Source organism: Aquarana catesbeiana, linkage group LG02, assembly GCF_042186555.1.
Source record: "Aquarana catesbeiana isolate 2022-GZ linkage group LG02, ASM4218655v1, whole genome shotgun sequence".
NCBI lineage: Eukaryota > Metazoa > Chordata > Amphibia > Anura > Ranidae > Aquarana > Aquarana catesbeiana.
Window position 1 is genome coordinate 245,860,322 of NC_133325.1, and position 26,404 is coordinate 245,886,725.

The window sequence follows — 26,404 nt, forward strand, 5'->3', positions numbered from 1 at the left end:
TCACCCCTCCCCCTACTTAATAGCCTGAAGAAAAAAAAAAAAAAAAAAGCTATTTAAAAAGTGACAGAAAAGGCTAATTGAAAAGCTAAAAGGAAAAGCCCCAAAAATGCTACCCAGCAAACAAAAAGTAAAACTTGTTCACTCTCCGTCTGGTTTTAACTCACCACTTAGAAAAGTTCCACTTGGTATAAGTTCCAGCAATCTCCCAATGAGCAGGCTCAGGATGAGTCCTACACACAGTTATATAGACTGCAGGCACCTGTGAGCAATCACCCCTCCCCCTACTTAATAGCCTGAAGAAAAAAAAAAAAAAAAAAAAAGCTATTTAAAAAGTGACAGAAAAGGCTAATTGAAAAGCTAAAAGGAAAAGCCCCAAAAATGCTACCCAGCAAACAAAAAGTAAAACTTGTTCACTCTCCGTCTGGTTTTAACTCACCACTTAGAAAAGTTCCACTTGGTATAAGTTCCAGCAATCTCCCAATGAGCAGGCTCAGGATGAGTCCTACACACAGTTATATAGACTGCAGGCACCTGTGAGCAATCACCCCTCCCCCTACTTAATAGCCTGAAGAAAAAAAAAAAAAAAAAAAAAGCTATTTAAAAAGTGACAGAAAAGGCTAATTGAAAAGCTAAAAGGAAAAGCCCCAAAAATGCTACCCAGCAAACAAAAAGTAAAACTTGTTCACTCTCCGTCTGGTTTTAACTCACCACTTAGAAAAGTTCCACTTGGTATAAGTTCCAGCAATCTCCCAATGAGCAGGCTCAGGATGAGTCCTACACACAGTTATATAGACTGCAGGCACCTGTGAGCAATCACCCCTCCCCCTACTTAATAGCCTGAAGAAAAAAAAAAAAAAAAAAAAAAAAGCTATTTAAAAAGTGACAGAAAAGGCTAATTGAAAAGCTAAAAGGAAAAGCCCCAAAAATGCTACCCAGCAAACAAAAAGTAAAACTTGTTCACTCTCCGTCTGGTTTTAACTCACCACTTAGAAAAGTTCCACTTGGTATAAGTTCCAGCAATCTCCCAATGAGCAGGCTCAGGATGAGTCCTACACACAGTTATATAGACTGCAGGCACCTGTGAGCAATCACCCCTCCCCCTACTTAATAGCCTGAAGAAAAAAAAAAAAAAAAAAAAAAAAAAAAAAAAAAAAAGCTATTTAAAAAGTGACAGAAAAGGCTAATTGAAAAGCTAAAAGGAAAAGCCCCAAAAATGCTACCCAGCAAACAAAAAGTAAAACTTGTTCACTCTCCGTCTGGTTTTAACTCACCAATATAGTATGGATTAGGAGGGGACCCCCCACACCAAATTTAAAAACAAAATGGTGTGGGGTCCCCCCAAAATCCATACCAAACCCTTATATGAGCATGCAGCCCGAAAGGTCAAGAAAGGGAGGGGATGAGCGAGCGCCCCCCCCCCCCCCGAAGCATACCAGGCTGCATGCCCTCAATATGGGGACAAAGGCCTCTTCCCGACAACCCTGGCTGGTGGTCGTCGGGGTCTGTGAGCGGGGGCTTATCGAAATCTGAAAGCCCCCTTTAAGAAGGGGACGCCCAGATCCCTATGTGAATGAGTATCGGGTACATCGTACCCCTACACATTCACCTCAAAAAGCAGTGAAATGTAAAAAAAAAACAAGAGCCAGTTTTTGATAAGTCCTTTATTAAAAAAATATCTCTGAACTGTCTTCTCCCCGAGCCGTCATCTCCTGGTACCATCTTCTCCTGGTGCCGTCTCTCCCGGTGCTGTCTTCCCTTGCTGCTGTCTTCTCTTTCTGCTATCTTCTCCCGCTGCTGTCTTCTTCCTTGCCACCGGATACCCACTAAAAAAAAAAAAAAAACGCTTTATTTCTGTGGCTGTTTTCCTCTGTTGTGTTGTCGCCTGCTGTCTGACATCTCTTATATAGCCATGGAGTGTGGCCATCTGATGACGTCAACCGGAGAGCCCGCCCCTTGTGATGTCACATGACATCACAAGGGGCGGGCTCTCTGGGTGATCTCATCGGATGGCCACGCCCCATAGCTATATAAGAGCTGTGAGACAGCGGGCGACAACACAATAGAGGAAGACAGCCACAGAAGAAGAGCAGCTTTTAAAAAAAAATATTAGGGGGATTATCGGCGGCAAGGAAGAGGACAGCAGCGGGAGAAAATAGCAGAAGGAGAAGCCAGCAGCAGGAGAAGATAGCACCGGGAAGAGACAGCAGCGGTAGAACATGGCTTGGGGAAAAGACGGCGGCGCAAGAAGACGGCTCAGGGAGAAGACAGCACTGGGAGAGATGGCGGCAGGAGAAGACAGCACCAGGTAAGATGGTGGCGGGGGGAAGACAACACCGGGAGAGATGGCGGTGGGAGAAGACAGCTTGGAGAGAAGACAGCTCAGAGCTCATCCTTGCTCGTCCCCTCCCTTTCCTGACCTGCTGGGTTGCATGCTCGGATAAGGGTTTGGTATTGATTTTGGGGGGAACCCCACACCATTTAAAATAAAAAAATTTGGCATAGGGGGTCCCCTCCGAATCCATACTAGACTCGAAGGGTCTGGTATGGACCTGGGGGGGGGGGGCCCACACCATTTTTTTCGTGATTTTTTGAGTAGGCAATATTTTTTTTACATTCAGCTGTCAGCAGGGAAGCCTGCTAACAGCTGATTGCTCATCGGTTGTTAAGGACGCGGTGACTTGCTTCCCGGCCTTCTGCTTAGCAACCAGCTATATACAGTGTTAAAATAAAAACCGCAAAACATCAAAAATCTAAAAGAACACTTGTGTTTCCAGTGCGGTGCCATTAGTCTATTACATGCAAAACGCAAGAAAAAAGTCCCCGACCTTTTTCAAAAATGCACCGGCCGCAAAACGCATAGATGTGAACTTGTACCATAGGAAACCAAGCAAACTGCAAAACGCACTAAAAAACACATGGGTGTGAACCTAGGGTAAAACCTGGAAGCTGATTGGTTACTATGCACAGCTGCACCACATTCTGTGCGCACCAGTTTTAGTAAATCTACCCCAGTACTGTGTATTATAAACAATTGCATTTTTTCAATATGTTTGTTTTTTTTTTTCAATATTTTTTCATCCTTTACTTAATCTCTGCTGTTGATTTCCTGAAGCCCCTTTGCAGCAACTTGTCTAAATGCATGCACCCCAGTGATGGCTGCATCACTATGTTTCTTAGGGTGGATTTCCCGAAGAAAACTGCAGACCATGCCTGCGTAATGCATGATGAATTTGCAACACTGAAAACTCATGTCACAAGGTGACACAATTGGGAGACAGGGACTGTGTGTTGTCACCCTAACAGGAAATGACTGAGCAAATGCTCACCAGTTATTACTTCAATGAAAAGAATTAAATTGACTACTGAAATTACATTAACATGGTAAAGCATCTACTTTTAAGAACAGTAACCCACAGTACGCAATCATTAACTCAACATGTACTGACCTGACTTCAGCAAAATGAATTCTGATTGCAAGGTATGGCTTATGGCTATTAAGGAATTTGCACTTAGGAATAAGAACTCTTCAAAGAATAAGGCTGACGCTGTTCATATCTCTTTCTGTTTTTTTTCCTGTTTAATATAACGTCTGATTTCTCTTTTAAGATAAGACTGTCAGTTTAAAGTACAGCTCAACACCAAAGCTCCTTTTAAGTTAAATGCATTTTTTCAAAAGTCGTGACATTTTTATCAGCTATCTAGAAACAGTTATCTAATAATTACCTAAAATCTATATCATAAATTGCCAGCTGAAAATAATAGTCAGGCTTACCGAGGGCTTGCCTGCTTTGCCAGTTGATAGGCTGAAGCAGGGAATACCTGGGGTTATAGGAGACAGATCACATGGAGGCCATTACCATTGTGGTGCTGATTGTTTAGCCTCCAAAGACCTAGGTAGTGAGGCAATGACATACAGTAAAGGGTAGAATTAATATGGCCATACATGGGTCATTTTTTTTTTTTAAATGACAGCAGTTTTAACCTTTCCTTACTGTATCCAAAAATGAAAAAAAAAAAAAAAAGGTTTTGATTTTAAAGCCCCACTGAGCTAAAACTGTTTTTTAACTCCTCCCAATATCTGACCAATCCTATTAAGCATTTATCTTATATAGCGCTGTCAATTTACGCAGTGCTTTACATATACATTGTACATTCACATCAGTCCCTGCCCTCAAGGAGCTTACAATCTAATGTCCCTAATTCACATTCATACATACGGTACTATTTAGACAGAAGCCAATTAACCTACAAGCATGTCTTTGGAGTGTGGGAGGAAACCATAGTATCCTTCTCTGGAAAGCTAGATGTACCCCCACCAGATCCAAAAGACGATCCTCAACTCTTGCTTTAAAATGTACATTAAAAATGGATTCACATTTGTGCAATACAATAACACATGGTATAATACACTTATCACCTAATATATGTAGATTGCAGTGCCCCAAAGTAGGCATTTAAAAAAATGCAACTATAATAAAGCACAGCGCAATGCACAAATGTGAATTGTCTGTGTGTTGAGGTGCTCTGCATAATCAAAAATAGTGTAGGTGCATATTTTGCGCATTGGAGCATGTTGATAGCTTTTTCAAAATGAATGGACATCTTTAATGTTACTAATTTCAATGCATGAAAAATGTGTGTGCTAACATGTCTACATTAATACACACATAGGTCTGTATGGACCCTAAAGGGAAATTAAAAGAGCTTATTGCATCCTGCAATACACACATACGTTTGAATGGGTCCTCAAGGTGCTTCTAAAGGCAAAAGGTTTTTTACCTTAAAGTGTTACTGAACCCAGGACCCTGCATTCACTATATCTGGTCTCCCACAGTACACAGAGCATGGAAATGCAATTATTTTAGTAAATATAAACTGCTAAATACATTTTCTCATCAGTAATATATAGCAGTCTTTAGAATTCTATCCGTCTCTGGTTAAAGCTTGTAAGAGGAGTTTTCATTCTACTCTGACTGTCCTATGAGGCTGCAGGACCCCTGACCACCTGCCTGGACAGTGCTGATTGGCCCTGTGCTGATCACATGCACTCTCCCAAAAAAAGAACAAAGAAACAAAAACCTCTCTAGCAACACACACCAAACTGTGACTCCAAAGGCTCTATCTTATCAGGAGATGGATAGGGGACTATGGAAGAAGGGAAGGATCAGATAAGACAGGATCAAACAGCTTTTTTACACAATGAGGAGGATTAAACCTCAGGTTCCACAGTGAGTATAACAAGCATGCTTTACTACATATACAGACTGATTTTACTGTTGTGGGTTTAGTAACACTTTAATCACTTCCAGACTTCCGGTTCAGTGAGGAGGAGGAAGTGTAGAGCTGCTGTCAGTGGATATACTGAAGGATACCTTACAGCTGGAGCGGTGGACCCTGAGGACCCATACACATCTTATTGCTGCCTATTACTACATGCCTATTACCCCTGCAGGGGTGCAGGGAGCTGGTGAGTGGGGATCTTTGAGGGGGAGCACCGCAAGTCACTGGATTTGATCAGCTGTGTTCACGAAAGTCACTTACCACAGACGTTCTCACTTCCTGCTATTGGACTTTGATACACTAATTTTTACACTATTATATATATCTTTCTTACTAATTTTTTCCACTAAGTTTTTCATCAATTTTTTCATTAATTTTTCACCAGTTTTATATTATCTAATGTGCAGTCCTGGACTATATGCTTAATGTTGGGACTATTCAATTCACCTTTATGCTTATAAGCACATTTGGACACATTTGGGGATCAATATAAGTTTTTTCCGTGGTGTTTTATTCAACTTTATTTACCTCAATTAATTTTATTTTTTGATTGGATTGTCACTATTGATTTGTATAAGTTGTCACTTAATTAATTTATGAGGATTAGCCACACGGTGTACACCTGCATGTAGGTATGAGACTGACCTGCTAGTACAGTCCATTCAGGTAACGCTGGACATTTAAATCCACTATCTAATGAGGGATAAAGGGGTGCATATATTATATTTTTTTCCCTGATTTCTTTGAAGCTTATTAAATTATAAATCAAGGTACCCGGATAAGGTAGCGCCATCTATCCCTAATTAATTTCTCTTTATTATTTAACTCACTCCTTCGGGGGTAAGTGCAAGGGGAGGCTGCAGGCCTTCAGGTCCGTGAGCGCGGAAACCCTTCCCTTAATTTTAATCACTTCCCGCCTGGCTTATAGCAGATTGACGGCCGGGCAGTGGTTCAGTTATCCTGACTGGGCGTCATTTGACGTCCAGCAGGATAACATGCCGCCGTGTGCCTGCGGGGGCACGCATCGCGGCGATCAGTCAGTCTGACACACCGCTACAACGATCTTGGTAAAAAGCCTCCGGCGGAGGCTCTTTACCACGTGATCAGCCGTGTCCAATCGCGGCTGATCACGATGTCAATAGGAAGAGCCATTGATCGGCTTTTCCTCACTCTCGCCTGACAGACGCGGGTAGAGGAGAGCCGATCGGCGGCTCTCCTGACAGGGGGGACTGCGCTGATTGTTTATCAGCGCAGCCCCCCCTCGGATGCCCGCACTACACCACCAGGGAAGCCGTCAGGACCACCAGGGAGCCGGGCAACATGTGGATGGCCAGGTATGTACACCATGGCCATCCACATGTGCCCAATGTGCCCAATCTGTGCCAATCAGTGCCAACAAATGGGTATTGACTGGCACCATTTTAAATCAGTAATGCCCAGCAATGCCACCCATCAATGTGATCAGTGCCACCAATCAGTGTCAACAGTGCCACCCATCAGTGTCCATCTGTGCCACCTATCAGTGCCTATCCGTGCCCACCAGTGCCCACCTATCAGTGCCCATCCGTGCCACCTATCAGTGCCACCCATAAGTACCCATCAGTGCCACCCCTAAGTGCCCATCCGTGCTGCCTATGAGTGCCCATCAGTGCCGCCTATGAGTGCCCATCAGTGCCGCCTATGAGTGCCCATCAGTGACGCATACCAGTGCCACCTATCAGTGCCCATAAGTGCCACCTATCAGTGTCCATCAGTGCCACCTATCAGTGCCCATCATCAGTGCCTGTCAGTGCCACCTCATCAGTGCCACCTCATTGGTGCCACCTCATGGGTGCCCATCAGTGCCACCTTATCAGTGCCCGTCAGTGCAGCCATATCAGTGCCTGTCATTGAAGAATAAAACGTACTTATTTACAAAAATTTTTAACAGAAACAAAGAAAAGCTTGTTTTTTTTCAAATTTTCGGTCTTTTTTTATTTGTTGCGCAAAAAATAAAAACCGCAGAAGTGATTAAATACCACCAAAAGAAAGCTCAATTTGTGGGAACAAAATGATAAAAAATTTGTTTGGGTACAGTGTTGTATGACTGCACAATTGTCATTCAAATTGCGACAGTGCTGAAAGCTGAAAATTGGCTTGGGCAGGAAGGTGTCTAAGTGCCTGGTACTGAAGTGGTTAATGCAGTCTCTGCATTAAGGTAAAAAGTGTGTGCTGCCCCCCCCCCCCTTATACTTACCTGAGCCCGATCCAGCGCGGTGCATAAGAGCAGCTGCTCTCTTGCACCTCTTTGGCTCAGAAACATCAACAGCTCCCTCTGGCATCAATCACAGCCAATGAGGACGTAGTGGGGACAGGGCCGAACAGCGCTCCGTGTGCCAATGGACAAACAGAGGCTGCTCGGGAGCGAGCCCACACAAGTGCCCCCATATCAAGTAGCTTGCTATGGTTGGCACTCGACGGGAAGGGGGGAGAGCAGGAGTGCCAGTGGGGGACCCCAGAGGAGGAGGATGAAGGCTGCTCTGTGCAAAACCATTACACAGAGCAGGTAAGTATAACTCGATTGTTATTTAAAGAATAAAAAATCAAATGTTTACAATCAGTATATGGTAATGTACCACTATTAGAAGAGATTGTCTATATTATACACAGGATTGGACCGCCTAAGGGCATCCAGAGTTTTCTGAAGGTTGTGTCATCCTCTTTAAGAATTGAGAAAATGAATTTGCACATAAGGATCAGAAGAGTGGAAAGCCTGGGGGAAGAGAACCATAGGCTTTATATCCTCAAGCACCAAAAGGTCATCCTTCTTGCATGTTCCTAGCAGAGCGTTTCCTGATGCTGTACATTATATGTATATATAGATAGATTGATAGATCAATAGATAGATAGATAGATAGATAGATAGATAGATAGATAGATAGATAGATAGATAGATAGATAGATAGATAGATAGATAGATAGATAGATAGATAGATCAGGGTTGCCAACCTCCCGCAGCATTTTTTACTGACAAAACATGGACATTTTACTGGCGGAGTACATTTTTTACTGGCGACCTGAGAAATTACAGAACTCCTATTGAAAACTAACACAGTGAATATTTGAACAGTATAAACATGATATGGAAACACTGACAATACCTATAACAAAGTAATTTGCTTGATTTACACTTAAAAAGCCAACACAGCATGAAATTATCAGCCCATGATAACAACTGGTAGTTGTAAAAAAAATCACTGATTTTTACAAACGGTCAGTAAATCTATTGGCGGTTGGCAACCCTGGTCTGGGGGCATTGGATTCATCTCGCCTGCAACTCAGCAGACCCAGCAAAGGATGTATACACAGACGAGTCACTGATTTGTACAAAGTGACCAAAATATTTGCTCTCTGCTATGGGAAGGTAGGGTAACCTCTGTAGATTGATCTGTTGAGCATTATCACACACCATCATGTTTGACACATCATGCATGCCAATCATATTGGAGCTGTCCTCCGGTAGATGCATGGGTTGCAAACCCCTGACACTTTGATACATGATAACTATGACGGTAAATCTCCGCACCTAACAGCTTTCTGTAATTCGATGTTCTTACTCCTGGAGACTAAGAGGGGGGCATCCACTGCTGAAAATACACAAGGATATATTCAAGTCTATTTATCTGTCATTGTTTTATCTAACGCCTACGTATCTATTGACCTGTAAATAAATCAGTACTGCTATATATGAAAAAGCTGCACAATAATCTGCTGTTGGTCTAGAAGAATTAAAAAAGGATTTCTGGTGCCAGGTGGTGGCAGTCTTTGCCTAGAAACAGCTCCTTTCCTTTAAAGTCATTAATTGATATGCAGTGTAATGCTTGCAGTCAACTCTTGTGTAGCTTTAACAGCTCATCTACATGATAGATTTGAAAACAGACAGAACTGTGACTTTCTGCTAATCTTTCACGAAAACCAAAAGGCTATGCACAAGGCAAAGCAACGGCAGAAGAATTACCTTTATTGCAAATGTCTGTTTTATCAATTCTGAACATTCATTTACGTACAACAGTTACTCAAACAGAGATACGGCTCAACAGATCTCATTTTTGTCACATTTTACCAAAATCTTGCTGGGTTCCACTGGGAAATTGCATCAAACTCCTCCACAAAACTGAGTTCATTTTCATTTCAATGGAATATTTGCAAGATCAGAAAGATGCGTGCTGCAAGCACAACATGCCGACTTTATCTAAAATTCTCTTACAGTTTGTATAACTCGCTATTTCCACTGTCAGTACCTAGCAAGGAGAAAAGCATCTATTTTGAAGAAATGCAAATGCCAAGATAATCTCGCAAATGTGTTTTTGTCTGCAGTTTAAAGGGCTAATCCACCCAAAACGAATGCTTCATTTTTTTTTTTTAGCAGATGATGAAGATTGAAGCAGAACATCAGTTTAAAAAAATAATTATTAAATTGGTCAAAAGTTTTAAAAATAAAAAATACAGATTTCACTGAAATGCTTCTTTCTGGCTAGTTGGCCAAAAAAAAAAAAAAAAAAAGAACATTTACAGTGACCAACAATTTATATTAAAAACAGAGCTTTTAGTTGAACAACATTTGCAAGTGTATGTGGAAGCTGTCTCGTCAACATCCTTCTGTATAGTGCGCTCCCAAACTCTAGTCTATGAGAGTCTCCATATTGGAGCATACATAGCTATGGAATAAATTAGGTCAAATATGCATGGAGGCAGCCCAATCTTCCCTAAAAGCATAGGGATACACCAGAACCCTTGCACTCTTTCACTTGTCCCTTTACCCTTAAGGGGGAATGAGCTGCCTCCAGGCATACCTGCTCTCAATAAATCCATTGCTATACAGTACAGTATATGCTACAACATGGAGACTCTCATAGACTAAAGTCTGGTACACACTAATGCCCTGTACACACGATAGGATTTTCCGATGGAAAATGTGTGATAGGACCTTGTTGTTGGAAATTCCGACTGTGTGTAGGCTCCATCACACATTTTCCATAGGAATTTCCGACACACAAAGTTTGAGCGTTTGCTATAAAATTTTCTGACAACAAAATCCGTTGTCGGAAATTCCTATTGTGTGTACACAAATCCGACGCACAAAGTGCCATGCATTAAGAGACAAAAGCTATTGGCTACTGCCCCATTTATAGTCCCGACATACGTGTTTTACGTCACCACGTTCAGAACGATCGGATTTTCCGACACCTTTGTGTGACCGTGTGTATGTAAGACAAGTTTGAGCCAACATCCGTCGGAAAACATCCATGGATTTTGTTGTCGGAATGTCCGATCAATGTCCGACCGTGTGTATAGGGCATATGAGTTTTTTTACCATTCAACCCAGCTAATTGAACTGAAAAAAACTGTCAGCTCAGGCCTGAACTGCTCTACTAATGATCCGATGTTAGTACATCGATCTTCCCTGCTGAGCTATTGTGCTGTGAAAGGGGGTCAGCACCCCCTGCAGAACACTCCGGTCAGCGCTCTCAGCCATTGGCTGAGGCCGCTGATCGGGAGCCAGTCGGCTGCTGGTTTTCCAGCATGCTCGTCCAACAGAAGCCGGCCAAACGTACGACTCCCATACACACGGGCCGAGCCGAATGTCGGCTGTTTTTTATTGAACCAGCCGATGTCGCCCGGTATTCGGCCAGTGTGCATGGGGCTTTAGGGACCACAATATACAGAGGAGTCTTAATAAGGCAGTGCAGCTTCCACATATAATTGTAACTGTTAGTTTTGTTTATTTTGTTCAAAGTCCTTTCACATGCAACTTACTCTAGTACCTTGTTATATATTTGTGTGATTTCCATTTTTGTTTAGCTTTTTGTCATGGACACAGCCCCTGGAGAGGTATCACCAGACTGGCTTGGCCTTACAGTACAATACTGCAGAGAGGGGTGCTGGCATCATCAATAAGTGTTGAGAACTCTGTGGTTGAGGAAAAGTTTTACCCCCTGCTTTGACCATTACCGTCGGAGGGGTTTTGGGGGTGGGGAGTGTTATCTCCCTTTTGTAATTTGTATTTTTTTTTACATTTTGGGAATAAAATATGGAAAGGTGGACAGGAACAACCAAAACTCCTAGGTGGACAGAAGATATGGCAGGAGGATTTTTTTGCTGGTGTATCCAAGTCATATACATAATGTATAAAGGGACGTGTGTCCCACCATCTCTGTATTTTGTTTTATTCTCATTTTTGTCATTTTTTCCTGTAGAGCAGTGCATCTAGGGATGATCTGTATGACATCACCTGCCAGTCACTCTGCCAAGGAGGCTCCGGTGTCCTGTGTTACGGACCCTGTCTGTTTTGTCAGCTGGCCAACTGCTGGTGAGTCCTTATTCACTCATCCCTTCTAGGGAAAGGAAGCCCTTCAGGACTTCCTTGTAGGGGACTGGGTGGTTGATGGAGTCTGGGTCATAGGGGAATCATCCAACTGTTTGAAAAGGATGTGCATCTGATTTTGAGACCCTGGGTTGGACCCGTATAGCCTCATTGCCTGTGGCTTGTCAGTGAGCAGTTGGCCACACCTAGTCCTGCTCAGTATGAGCATCTGGGAGAGGAGTGGGTGAGACACAAATAAAAGAAGATTTGTCTCACTTAGGTAAGATAAAGGACGTTTTTGTTTTTACTCTATGAGATTTGTGCATCACATAGTAACGGGATTTAGGACCTGTTTAGATAGAAGCTATAGATGTCCTTTAAAGCGGCACTCCACTTAAAAGGCTAAGTTCCAATTGTTTGCACCCCACCCCCTCCACTGCTACATTTGGCACTTTTTTGGGGGTGAGGGAGCGGCTACCTGATTTTGACAGGTACCCGCTCCCGCTTCCGGCTCAGGCAAACTGAGCCAGAAGTTTGCCCCCCCTCCTTCCCCCGCAGTCTTCTGAGACACATCACTACCTCACCTTACTTCAGATGCCGACGCCTGCACCCAAAACTGATTAAAGAATCGGTTCGGGCAAGGACATTGCTGGATCCCTGGACAAGTAAGTGTCCTTATACTAAAAGTCAGCAGCTACAGTATTTGTAGTTGATGACATTTATTTTTTTATTTTTTTTGGGGGGGGGTAGCCTGGAGCTCCTCTTTAATTGCTTTAAATGGATGATGATTTCTATAGTGCAAGCAACCCCTGCAAAAGTTTAGCTACAGTATAGATAGCCCATGTCCTTAGACCAGCCCTTTAAAACAAAGAAGGAATCAAGGATCCCTCTTGATAAATATTCTGCCTTCCACAATTGGCTGTTTTGAATCACACGTAATGGGGGGATGTGTAAGCGTTTAGCTAAACTCATGCAGGGATTGACTGATTTTAGTAGTTTAGGTACTATAAAACTGCAGCATAGAAATTGTATTTTGTGATTTCTTGTACTAAAAACTCTGGATCAAAAGATATGTGGAGCAGATGATTTCCTTGATTACACTCTTTGTCTGCAGTTACGGTGCAGATGCAGGCTGAATGTAAATAAAGTATGTACTGGTCTTGGCCTGCAATGATGATTCTCAAAACACAGAGAAAGGAAAGGCATGGGTAATACGTTATGTTTGCAAAGCTGATTGATTTTCCTAGCTACAGTGCTTTGCAAAAGTATTCACCCCCCTTGGCTTTTTACCCCCTTGGCTTTTTACCTATTTTGTTACATTACAGCCTTTAGTTCAATGTTTTTTTTTAATCTGAATTATATATGATGGATCAGAACACAATAGTCTAAGTTGGTGAAGTAAAATTAGAAAAATATCTACATAAAACTATTTTTCAGAAATTAAAAGCTGATAATTGGCATGTGCGTACAGGTATGTATTCACCCCCTTTGCTATGAAGACCCTAAAAAGCTCTGGTGAAACCAATTACCTCCAGAAGTCACATAATTAGTGAAATGATGTCCACCTGTGTGCAATCTAAGTGTCACATGATCTGTCATTACATACAGTCAGGTCCATAAATATTGGGACACTGACACAATTTTAATCTTTTTGGTTCTATACACCACCACAATGGATTTGAAATGAAACGAATAAGATGTGCTTTAACTGCAGACTTTCAGCTTTAATTTGAGGGCATTTACAACCAAATCAGGTGAACGGTGTAGGAATTACAACAGTTTGTATATGTGCCTCCCACTTTTTAAGGGACCAAAAGTAATGGGACAGATTAACAATCATCCATCAAACTTTCATTTTTTAATACTTGGTTGCAAATCTTTTGCAGTCAATTACAGCCTGAAGTCTGGAATGCATAGACATCACCAGACGCTGGGTTTCATCCCTGGTGATGCTCTGACAGGCCTCTACTGCAACTGTCTTCAGTTCCTGCTTGTTCTTGGGGCATTTTCCCTTCAGTTTTGTCTTCAGCAAGTGAAATGCCTGCTCAGTCGGATTCAGGTCAGGTGATTGACTTGGCCATTGCATAAAATTCAACTTCTTTCCCTTAAAAAAGCTTTGGTTGCTTTCGCAGTATGCTTCTGGTCATTGTCCATCTGCACTGTGAAGCGCCGTCCAATAAGTTCTGAAGCATTTTGCTGAATATGAGCAGATAATATTGCCCGAAACACTTCAGAATTCATCCTGCTGCTTTTGTCAGCAGTCACATCATCAATAAATACAAGAGAACCAGTTCCATTGGCAGCCATACATGCCCACGCCTTGACACTACCACCACCATGCTTCACTGATGAGGTGGGATGCTTTGGATCATGAGCAGTTCCTTTCCTTCTCCATACTCTTCTCTTCCCATCACTCTGGTACAAGTTGATCTTGGTCTCATCTGTCCATAGGATGTTGTTCCAGAACTGTGAAGGCTTTTTTATATGTTGTTTGGCAAACTCTAATCTGGCCTTCCTGTTTTTGAGGCTCACCAATGGTTTACATCTTGTGGTGAACCCTCTCTATTCACTCTGGTGAATTCTTCTCTTGATTGTTGACTTTGACACACATACACCTTCCTCCTGGAGAGTGTTCTTGATCTGGCCAACTGTTGTGAAGGGTGATTTCTTCACCAGGATAAGAATTCATCGGTCATCCACCACAGTTGTTTTCCGTGATCTTCCAGGTCTTTTGGTGTTGCTGAGCGGTGCATTCTTTCTTTTTAAGGATGTTCTAAACAGTTGATATGGCCGCACCTAATGTTTTTGCTATCTCTCTGATGGGTTTGTTTTGTTTTTTCAGCCTAATGATGGCTTGCTTCACTGATAGTGACAGCTCTTTGGATCTCATATTGATAGTTGACAGCAACAGATTCCAAATGCAAATAGCACACATGAAATGAACTCTGGACCTTTTATCTGCTCCTTGTAAATGGGATAATGAGGGAATAACACACACTTGACCATGGAACAGCTGAGCAGCCAATTGTTCAATTACTTTTGGTCCCTTAAAAGGTGGGAGGCACATATACAAACTGTTGTAATTCCTACACCGTTCACCTGATTTGGATGTAAATACCTTCAAATTAAAGCTGAAAGTCTGCAGTTAAAGCACATCTTGTTGGTTTCATTTCAAATCCATTGTGGTGGTGTATAGAGCCAAAAAGATTAGAATTGTGTCGATGTCCCAATATTTATGGACCTGACTGTACGCACACCTTTTTGAAAGGCCCAAGAGGCTGCAACACCTAAACAAAAGGCACCACTAACCAAACACTGCCATGAAGACCAAGGAACTCTTCAAACAAGTAAGGGACAATGTTATTGAGAAGTACAAGTTAGGGTTAGGTTATAAAAAAATGTCCAAATCTTTGATGATCCCTAGGAGCACCATCAAATCTATCAAATCTAAAGAACATGGCACAACAGCAAACCTGCCAAGAGACGGCCACACAACAAAACTCACGGACTGGGCAAGGAGGGCATTAATCAGAGAGGCAGCACAGAGACCTAAGGTAACCCTGGAGGAGCTGCAGAGTTCCACAGCAGAGACTGGAGTATCTGTACATAGGACGACAATAAGTCGTACTCTCCATAGAGTTGGGCTTGATGACAGAGTGGCCAGAAGAAAGCCATTACTTTCAGCAAAAACCAAAATGGCACATTGAGTGGAAGACTCCCAAAATGTATGGAGGAAGGTGCTCTGGTCTGATGAGACTAAAATTGAACTTTATGGCATTCAAAGAAAACCCTATGTCTGGCGCAAACCCAACACATCACATCACCCAAAGAGCACTATCCACACAGTGAAACATGGTGGTGGCAGCATCATGCTGTGGGGATGTTTTTCAGCAGTCGGGACTGGGAAACTGGTCAGAGTTGGGGGAAAGATGGATGGTGCTAGATACAGGGATATTCTTGAGCAAAACCTGTACCACTCTGTGTGTGATTTGAGACTAGGACAGAGGTTCACCTTCCAGCAGGACAATGACCCCAAACACACTGCTAAAGCAACACTGGAGTGATTTAAGGGGAAATGTGCAAATGTGTTGGAATGGCCTAGTCAAAGCCCAGACCTCAATCCAATAGAATATCTGTGGTTAGACTTAAAGATTGCTGTTCACAAGCGCAAACCATCCAACCTGAAGGAGCTGGAGCAGTTTTGCAAGGAGGAATGGGCAATAATCCCAGTGGTAAGATGTGGCAAGCTCATAGAGACTTATCCAAAGCGACTTGGAGCTGTGATAGCTGCAAAAAGTGGCTCTACAAAGTATTGACTTTAGGGGGTGAATAGCTATGCACATTGACTTTTTCTGTTATTTTGTCCTATTTGTTGTTTGCTTCACAATAAAAAAAAAAAAAAATCTTCAAAGTTGTGGACATGTTCTGTAAATTAAATGATGCAAATCCTCAAACAATCCATGTTAATTCCAGGTTGTGAGGCAACAAAACACGAAAAATGCCAAGGGCGTGAATACTTTTGCAAGGCAATGTGTATTAAAGGAGTCAATATGTTTTAAAGTAAAATTATTCTTTATGGTACATGTAAACCCCAAATCTATGTTCAGTATGCTTACACTTTGTCCCACTATATACTGTCTTTTTTTGTTTACATTTTTTTTTCTCCAGCCCAACCTCCTACCTCCATTCTTGCCTAAGTGAGAATGATGTTTCAGGCTCCTGGAGCCTCCTAATATATTCCTATTACATATACCCGCCCTAGTGGTGCATCATTAGGGGCTGACTTCAAGAACTCAGAAGAAACAGCCAGTTCCAAATGCAAAGATTGCAGTGTTGGGACCTGACTTGTTGCAGTAGATCGCAGCAGGAGCAATGCTGGATTCCCTGGGCAAGTAAGTATGTTTTCTAAAGAAAAACCAGGGCCCCATATTGGACAAAATGCATTGGGGTGGAGTTTCTTGTGCTGACATCATGCCACTGCATGATCCTGGGACGGCAGAGGCTGTTCATGTAAGTGCTCTTGCTTTTATCATTGATTGTGTCAAATATCAATCATTTTTTAAAATAGTGCACTATTGAATGTTATCTTTTGGCTCCTGGTGAGCTTCATTTATCCTCCCAGCTACATCTTGGTTACTTCCCATTGAAAGGTGCCACTTAATGCAGATCTGGGGAGAGTTTTATATGCACGCTGTAGATGCTCTAACACATGTTGTGGATGCACATGCTGTTGTAATGGCAGCCAGCCCTACCAGTGAGTGTAGATTGTATAGGGAGATGGCATGTTGGCCTAGGAACACACTCATGAACACACTCACAGAAGAACAATTTGCACGTGTGAAGGTGTTGTTTTCTTTGCTTGATTTACTTGCACTGGCATGCGCTGTTTCGGTGTGTGTCTCCTGAGGCAGCTGGATGCTCATTTAGGAAGCCACATATGACCATTGGTTTCAACATTGGTGATACAGTCCTTGGGCCATCTACAAGGTTGGATATCATGCATGCTATGTTGAGTCACATAGACTGGTTTAGGCGCAGCGACTTTTGAGTCTTATAGAGGCCCAGCACTACCCACTTTTGTAATGAACTAATGCTACTCTTTACCACCAGAATCTGTAGATTTCCCACCAAGTGAATGGGGCATCCATGCCGAATTTGCTATACCAACAACCTCCTTCAAGAATCTGGAAGTTGTTGTGTCTGAATTATTCAATAACAATTGCTCATGCTCATCAGGAAGCCGTTCATGGTGAAACATGTTGGGGTCCTACTAGCTTTGCCAATACTCCAATCCCTCATGGACACCCATAGCCTGTTAACCCATGAACATTATTCTAGGATTGGTATGGGTCTGTTGACTTTAAACCTTTGCATATTGTGTTGCCCATAAAGTCCATGGTTGTTGCACTTCACCTACTCTGGTTTAGTTTAGCCATATGAATCCACAGTACCACACTGTGATGATGCAACACACTTATTTGATTTAATTCATCACCTTGGACTATATTCAGCTATAATTGGGATTTTGTTTCTTCGTCAGTTTAACTTTATAGGTTGATATCTTTGTTATTTAATTTGCATCATTGAGAATTTCTTAAAGTGGTGCTACACAATATTTGTTTTTTAAAGTAAAACCTGCATGGTAGGTAAGAAGGGATGAACAAACTACAGTAAGAAACAGAGAAAAATGTGAAAATGGAGCCTAATTGTTCCACCTGCTGGCTAGATAAAAGACTACATATTGCATATATTCTCAAATATACCTGAGTATATACATTTAGAATATATATATTTTAAAATGTTTTATTAAAATCTGTATTTATTTATTTATTTATTTAAAGAGGCAGAATATCAGTATAAAAACAAATTGTATTCATTGACATATTCATTGACATATACAGAATAACGGGTAATGCAGATGTTCATAAAACGTTGACAAATCTATCAGCAAATCTGCTACAGAAAAATATCCGTTTTTCAAGGTTATGATGGTAAAACACTGTTATAGCACATAATGCCGCTATTGAAAAGGAAAGAGAAAAGAATAGAAAAAAGAAAGGCAAGATAATAATAATAGAGAAGCAAAGGGAAAGAGAAAAAAACATAAAATCAGTGATTTTTAATTTTTTTTTATTTTTACATTTAACAAGTTAGCCTTGAAAATAATAATAACATAAAATAAAATACAATAAAGGGAGAAAACAGGTAAAAAAATAATGCATGAAGACATCATAGATCATCCATTTCTATATGTTGTATCGTTGTGAATCAAGAAACGTGACAGCAGTGCACTGTGAGAAGAAATGATGCAATACACGCTTCCCTGGGTGTGCTGTCTGTTATCATAATCTAATGGAGGTGGTAAGCCATAAACATTTTCAGAGTGTCAGATTCTGTGCTATATTATTCGCTTATCCCTAATATAATAATTATATTTATTGATTTATTTTGTTTCTCATGTAAAACAGTATACTGTGCATTTACTGTTGTAAATGTATATATGTATGGGTTTCTTTTTTTTCTGACTGTGAGCTGCAGCAGTACCAATAAAACAATGTTGTAAATCTATTCTTGACAGTGCCTTCTTCTAACCAAAGAAAGTGGATGACTCTTGAAACAGGTGTAGTTTTTTTTAAATTTCTTTTCAATACATCCAAAACAAGAGGTAAACTATTTTTTTGCTTTTCTATTTGTTGCTTGGAGTTCTCCCTTACCTCCTATGGTTTTGTTTTTACATGTCATCTCCTGTTTGCACACTCAGTAAAACAAATTGTTCGACTATCTAGAATGTCTCCTAACACCTGTATCCATTTAGTGTATTATAAACTTGTTCCAACTCCTAAATTGCCTTTTGGTGTAAATATTTATGTAAAGTAGGAAATGGCTTGGACACTGGTGTACAATGACTTCCTTCCAGACTACAGCCGTGCTGGTGATCATCTAAACAAGCTGTCCTTATAAACAGGATGTTTTGTAGCTGTTTGAATGTGCAGGTGGTGGATGAGCGGTTACAACATATGATCATAGGGTGGATGTTCCCTCTCACTCAGGAGAGATGTATTATTCATACACACTGTTGCGGTGATCCCGCCATTTGTATGGGAGATGGATAGTGCATTTTCTTTCCTGTCTCCCACAGCCATATATCTTAAGAATGTATTTTTTTTATCTTGAAAAAAAAAATAATAGCCCATTTATCAGAATTGTTGAGGCACACATTATTTTTATTTTTTAAGTACACGCTCAATTAAGTGAATTTGCAGATTAATTATTTTTTGGAACTCTGTGACTTATTGTTTGCATTGCCTGATTGAGAAAGCCTGTGTCTGTGTGTGTCCTAGTTATTTTAAGGACTTGTCGACAAGAGCAATGGAGTTGATTTACTAAAAAAAAAAAAAAAAAAAAAAAAGACTGTTCCTCTAAAAACAGATTTAGCTGTGTTCACTTCACTCAACTAATTATGTGCTGGGGCAAAAAATAATATATGTGTGTCTGTGTGTGTGTATATAGATATATCTATATGTATAGATATATCTATATATATAGATATAGATATTTATAGATATATATCTATATAGATAGATAGATAGATAGATAGATAGATAGATAGATAGATAGATAGATAGATAGATAGATAGATAGATAGATAGATAGATAGAAAGATAGATATGAAAGAGCTGTAACCACATGTTAACCCTTACATATTAATAGCAAACTCTTGCTTATAAAAAGGGGGATTCTTGTTCGCATATATTATTTTTATACAGGATTTATATAGCGCCAACAAATTGCGCAGCACTTTGCAATGTAGAGGGGGAACAGCACAATTACAATACAGTTTAATACAGAAGGAATATAAGGGCCCTGCTTGTGGAGCTTAGAATCTAAAGGGAGGGAGAGGTAGTAAAAAAGGTAATAGCTGCCAGGGGGGTTGATCTGATGGAGGTGGTTCAGGTACGGGTGGAGGTTGGATAGGCTTCCCTGAATAAATGAGTTTTCAGGGATCGCCTAAAGGCGGACAGGTTAGGGGCTGGCCACACATACTAGGGCAGGGAGGTCCAGAGGATGGGAAGTCCTGGAGGCGAGCATGGGATGAGGTAACAAGGGAGCTAGAGCACAGGAGGTCTTGGGAGGAGTGGAGAGGACGATTTGGGCGATATCTGCAGATGAGGTTGGTGATGTAGCTGGGGGCGATATTGTGGATGGACTTGTGTGTGGTGATTAGTATTTTGAATTTTATACGGTGGGGTAGTGGAAACCAGTGAAGGGATTGACAGAGAGGAGCAGCAGTTACGGATCGGTTATTAAGGTGTATTAGTCTAGCAGCGGCAATCGTAATAGGCTGAAGGGGGATAGCCTGTGTAAGGGTAGGCCAGTGAGGAGGGAGTTGCAGTAGTCGAAGCGGGAAATAACCAAGGAGTAAATAAGTTAGTGAGTACATTTTGTGTTGTCGTTAGTAAGGGGCAAATTCTGGAAAGTTTGCGGAGGTTAAGGCGGCAAGATGTAGCCAGTGATTGGATGTGGTGGCTGAAGGAGAGGTCAGAGTCCAAGATTACTCCCAGCATCTTGGCATGTGTTTGGGGGCCAATGGTTGTGCCATTGATCCTAATGGTAAAGTCATGAGGAGGGGATCAGGGAGGAAGAAATATTACAAGCTCAGCTTTAGAATGATTAAGTTTGAGGAAATGGTGTGACATCCATACTGATATGTCACTTTGTGATACGTGAGGAGATTGAAGGGGTAAGTTGAGTGGAGAGGTAGATCTGGGTGTAGTCAACATAGAGGTTGTATTGGAAGCCATGGGAGGTTATCAACTGGCTCAGGGATAAGGTATAGAGAGAGAATAGGAGGGGCTCAAGGACTGAGCCTTTGGGTACCGCAACAGAAAGAGGAAGAGGAGTGGAGGAAATGATGTTGTATGTGACACTGAAAAAGTGCTGAGATGGGTAGGAGGAGAACCAGGAAAAAGCATCATGGAGGGAGTGGAATTTGTTGTGGAGGAATGGGTGGTCCACTGTGTAGAAAGCAGCAGAAAGATCCAAGAGTATGAGTATGGGGTACTGGCTGTTGGTTTTAGCAGTTAGTAGGTCATTGGTGAGTTTCAGTAGGGCAGTTTTAGTGGAATGTTGTGGGCAGAAGTTGGACTGTAGGAGATCGAGAAGGTTGTTGTCAGTGAGGTAGCACTCATACTGTTATGGACAAAGCATATAAGAGGCTTGGAGGCAAACGGGAGCAGGGAGATAGGTCTTAAGTTATTCAAACAGGTGGGGTCCAGTGAGGGTTTTTTTTTTAGTATGGGGGTAACCAGTGCAAGTTTTAACGGGGAGGGAAAGGTGCCAGAGGATAGGTAGAGGTTAAGATGTGGGTTAGAGGGTTTAGGCTAGAGCAGGAAGGTGGTCGCAGTAATTGTGAGGGGACAGGGTCCAGGGGACAGGTGACAGGGTAGGTCATGGAAAGGAGTTTGGCAACTTCCTCAGGGGTAGTAGGGCTGAAGGAGGAAAGTGTTGAGTGTGGTGTTGAACCTGGTGTGTTGGTTGGGGGAGGAATCTGGATGCTGAATATCTCATCACGAATTGTGTTGATTTTGTTTTTCAAATGATTGTCACTCTCCTGGGCAGTAAGCAAGTTGGTGGGTGGAGGCAGTGGGGGTGGAATAAGGAATTGAGGGTAGAAAAGAGTTGATGAGGTTTGGATGAGAGGGTTTTGATGAGGGTGGTGTAGTAGGTTTGTTTAGCAGAGTGGAGGCAGGAGTTGTATTTGAGAAGGGCAGATTTGCAGAGGGTGAAGTCTTGAAGAGATATAGCTTTGCACCATGGTCACTCAAGAACACGGCAGTGTCTCTTGAGACTTCTGGTATCGTGTGTTTGCCAGGGTTGCAGACGAGGCCTGGTTCTGCATATAGAAAGAGGAGCGAGTGTGTCCAGGGAGGATGACAGTATGTTGTAGACAGAAGTGGTCAGGTCTGGGCAGGACAGGGGTGCGATTTTATCATGAAGGCAGTCAGTAGCAGAATGAAGAAGGGAAGGGTTGAATTGGCGAAGGTTCCACTGGGTAAACCTTTGCAGGTTGGCAGCATGGGAGGTAGAAGACAGGGAGAGTGTGAAATGGATAAGGTTGTGATCGGAGAGAGCTAAGGGGATGATGCGGAAAGAATGTGTTGAAAATTTTCACAAGGGAAGGCCTAATTTGTCGTGGCAACAACAGAAGACCCATAAGAATTGAATCCTGCTCAAAGGGACTGAATCAGGGTGCAGTAGAAAAGTTGGGGATGGAGGGCAGACAGACATAAAGCGCAAGGCCAATAAGACTGGGCAAAACAGACACTTGTAAGCGCACAAAACTATGCGTCTGCCTCTACTGCAGCTGTCAGTTTTCAAGGTACTCAGTAACACCGATACACAGTGCTCAGAGATAATCACATCCTCGGTTCTAACCCACAGAGGATCTAGATTTAGAAACCAGCTTGCCGATACCAAAGGCGCCAAAAAACGCCCAGGAGAAAGCAACTTGGAACAATAGGGTATCAAAAACTGAGAAACATCATGACGGCAACAGCGAGAGGATATTTTCAAAAATGTGTAGTGAAACAGGGCGCAGAGAATCTGGGGCCTGAATCATGCATCTCCAACCCTGCAACACCTGCCGAACAGGGAACTCCTTTGTGATGTCTTGCCAACCAAGGTGCCTAAACCAAAAGGACAAGGCGGACATGGAAGAACTCACCATAGAACCCACAGAGCCCTTCTTTAGCAAATACATGAGGTAGGAAAACTGAGACAGGCGTCTATCCTGGTGAGATGAAAGGAAAAACTCACAGCATGATACCTGCACTCATTCGTCCCAGACCTAGCAGTATGATACTCATGTCCTTGGGGACAGCGATGCCCCAAAGAAGGTCTAACAAATGTCAGAAACAAGGTTCCACAAATAGGTCAGACAGGGAAGGCCCTCTGGAGACTCCAATGGAACCAGGGAGCGAAACCAGTTGAGCTGAGAACGAGAGAGACCATCTTCAATATTATTAGCTACCCCGGGAACTTGCTTAGCTTTAAATCATATGTTTTAAAGCTAAGCATGTTGCAGTATGATACCCACGTCCTTGGGGACAGCGATGCCCCAAAGAAGGTCTAACAAATGTAAGAAACGAGGTTCCACAAATAGGTCGGACAGGGAAGGCCCTCTGGGGACTCCAACGGAACCAGGGAGCGAAAGCAGTTGAGCTGAGAATGAGAGAGACCATCGGCAATATAATTAGCTACCCCGGGAACATGCTTAGCTTTAAATGATATGTTTTAAAGCTAAGCATGTTGCAGACATCTACTAACTAGAAAACACAACAAGAATACAACCAAGGGGGATCTAGTGGAAAGTTGGTTGATGACCTGAACAACGTTCATGTTATCAGACCAGAAAACCACCTGTTGGCTGCGCAGCCGCTTGCTCCACAGCTCAATGGCGCCAATTATCGGAAAAAGTTAAAGCAAGGTGAGTTTGCGCTACAGATCCATGCTGGCTCATGAGGCCGGCCAAATCTCGGCAGTCCATTCCCCCTGAAAGAAGGCACTGAAACCACAGGAGCCTGCCAAATCAGTGTAAAGTTCCAGCTGTGAGTTCAGTGCCTCCTCCAGCAGCCAATAGGAATGACCATTGTATGACTGGAGAAAGGATAACCAGATTTCCAACTCGTCTCACATTGGCTTGGTTATACAGACACATTGAAGGGGGCAGCCACGCCCTTCATAGCCCATGACAGGTATCTACAAAAGGCCCTCCCCGTGGGGATGACCCGACAGGCAAAGACTAGATGACCTAACAGCGATTGAATCTGCTTTAACTGAAGTTTCTTAGCCCCTTTAGCCAAATGAACCAGGGAAAGGAGTCTAGTCAATTTATAAACAGACAAAAAATGAACTCAGCGCTCGTATGAAAGACCCTGGAGATGTACATAGATCAAAAGAGTATAATTAAAAACATCTCTCAATAAGAGGTACAAAGTCCATGGCAAATGTCTCTAAGATGAAAGGGGAGAGAAATCCATGTTCCAGCACTAAAGCAGCCAGTGTAAACAGTCTCTGCAATGCAACAAGGAAAAGAAACACAGTGCCTCTAAGTTCAATATGGGTAAACCATTTAATGATAAGGCAAAAGTAAAACTACTCACAAAAGGAGCATGTATACAAGCATTGTAGTAGTAATTCTGTGATTTTCTCCTGAAAGCGGGATTCCGGACAGCTAAAAAAAAATTCGGGTCCCGGCACCGCCATCCTAGGTAAGGGAAACAGGCAGTGGAGCCTTGCGGCTTCACTGCCAGTTTCCTACTGTGCACGCGAGAGCGGCGCGACGATCTGTGAACAGTTCCCAGAAGACAACGGGGCAGCTCACCGAGGAGAAGAACATGCCGCGGAATAGGAAGAGGCAGATTAGGAAGACTGCCTAGCAACAAGGGTTTAGGTAAGTATAAAAATTTTTTTTTTCCAAATTTTTTTTTTACATTTTTTTACGATTTTTGGTGGCCTTTTTTTTTTCCAGGGTGGCCCTCCACTTGAAGTCTGTGTCTCTGGAGTGCAGCTGACAGCTCGTGCAGGTGGAGTCCAGCATCTGGGAACAGGCATCTGGTGGCCTGAGGAAGGAGCACGCATGCTCTGAACGCAAAGCCGCCTCCTCTCACCCTGCACCCGGAAGTGATGTCATCTCCGATCTGTTCTGTGTTCCCTGCTGTTCCCAGTGGCTGCGAATGCTGGATTCCATCTGTACAAGCTGTCAGCTGCATTCCAGAGACACAGACTTTCAGGAGAAAACCACATCCGGATCCTGCTGCAGGATTACTACTACAATGCTTGTATTCATGCTCCTTTTGTGAGTAGTTTTACTTTTGCCTTATCATTAAATGGCTTACCTATACTGCACTTAGAGGTGCTGTGTTTCTTTTCCTTGTCTAGCCAATTTATCACTGGGCAAACGAAAAACCGTTGCCACCATGTCAATTTCTATACCCAAGAAGGATAACACAGTTACGGGTCCCTCAGCTTTGTCAGCCAACAGTGGAATGGCAAGGTGCTCACATATATCCTGAAAAACAGAAAGGAGCAGTTGACACTGGCCACTGTCGACTGGGCCTACGACCAGAAGTTATCTAAGTAATATAGTAGCAAATGCAGACCAGCTGATTGGCAAACCTCCCAATCAAGGAAGCTACTGAAAAGCTCAAAGTAGTAACAAGAAATCGCACAACCCGTGGGAAGGTACATGTTAAAAAAGTAACTTCCTTGAAAGTAGCAGAAAAACAGGCGCAAGCATTCTAGGTGCACTGGGAGGAGGCAAAAGGCGGATTCAATTTCTGATAAGGTGGAGTGCTTTGTTGAAGGAGACGTATTGAACCCTGGATTCCAAACTGATTCCGTCATTCACCAAAGAGCCAGAAGGATTGGAAAGGTGGTGTATGAGGTGGAATTTTCCCTCCTGCTTTTTGGGAACCACGTCAAAAGGGGAAACCCTCTGGTTATGAAAAGTGGGAAAATCGAATGGGCCCACCATACACCCCAATTTTAGTTCCTACCGGAGATTCTCGCCCGCAATGTGTTCAGATTGAACAGCAGACTTTAAATTCACCCCCATGGTTGGTTCGTTGGAAGGCGTAAAGGCGATCCAGAATCCACGGTCGAACTCATCTCTCAAGATCAAAGCTTCCCTATTGAGGGGGTAGTGGTCTACCCAGTGAAGCATCTTTAAAATGGCCATTGGTGTCCTTCAGCTTAGAAAGGTCAGGCCTAGTCCCAGGCTTGGGAGGTGGCTGTTTACTTTTCTTAAAGCATCAGATGGCTGGGTGAGCTCCTCTGCACAGTGAGCATTTGTGCTTAAATGGCACACAGTGTACCACTTGCAGTGACTCTCATTAAAAAGCCAGTGGATGCTTTTTTTGGGGGACAGCCGACACCCCGGTGAGGGCACTGGCTGGGGACTGAAAGGATGACGGCCTATGGGGGCACATGAGTAACAACCACACGCTTCCATCCTGACAATCAAAATGAAACTCCTTGCGAGCTGCCATTTGTGAAATTGAGTGTCTTAGTGAAATCAACACTGACCCCCATAGACTTTATAGGCACCCCAGATGAGATTCAGGTAACAAAAGAGAGTTGGGCCTAAATTAGGAAATCTCTCACAAAGTACTCCAGCATAAGCACAGAAACCCTGAAGAGAGTTCCCAAACATCCAAGGAAGCTGCTTAGGTTTGTCGCTCTCAGTCAGGACACTCTTTATTTATTTATTTAATAGAGGTA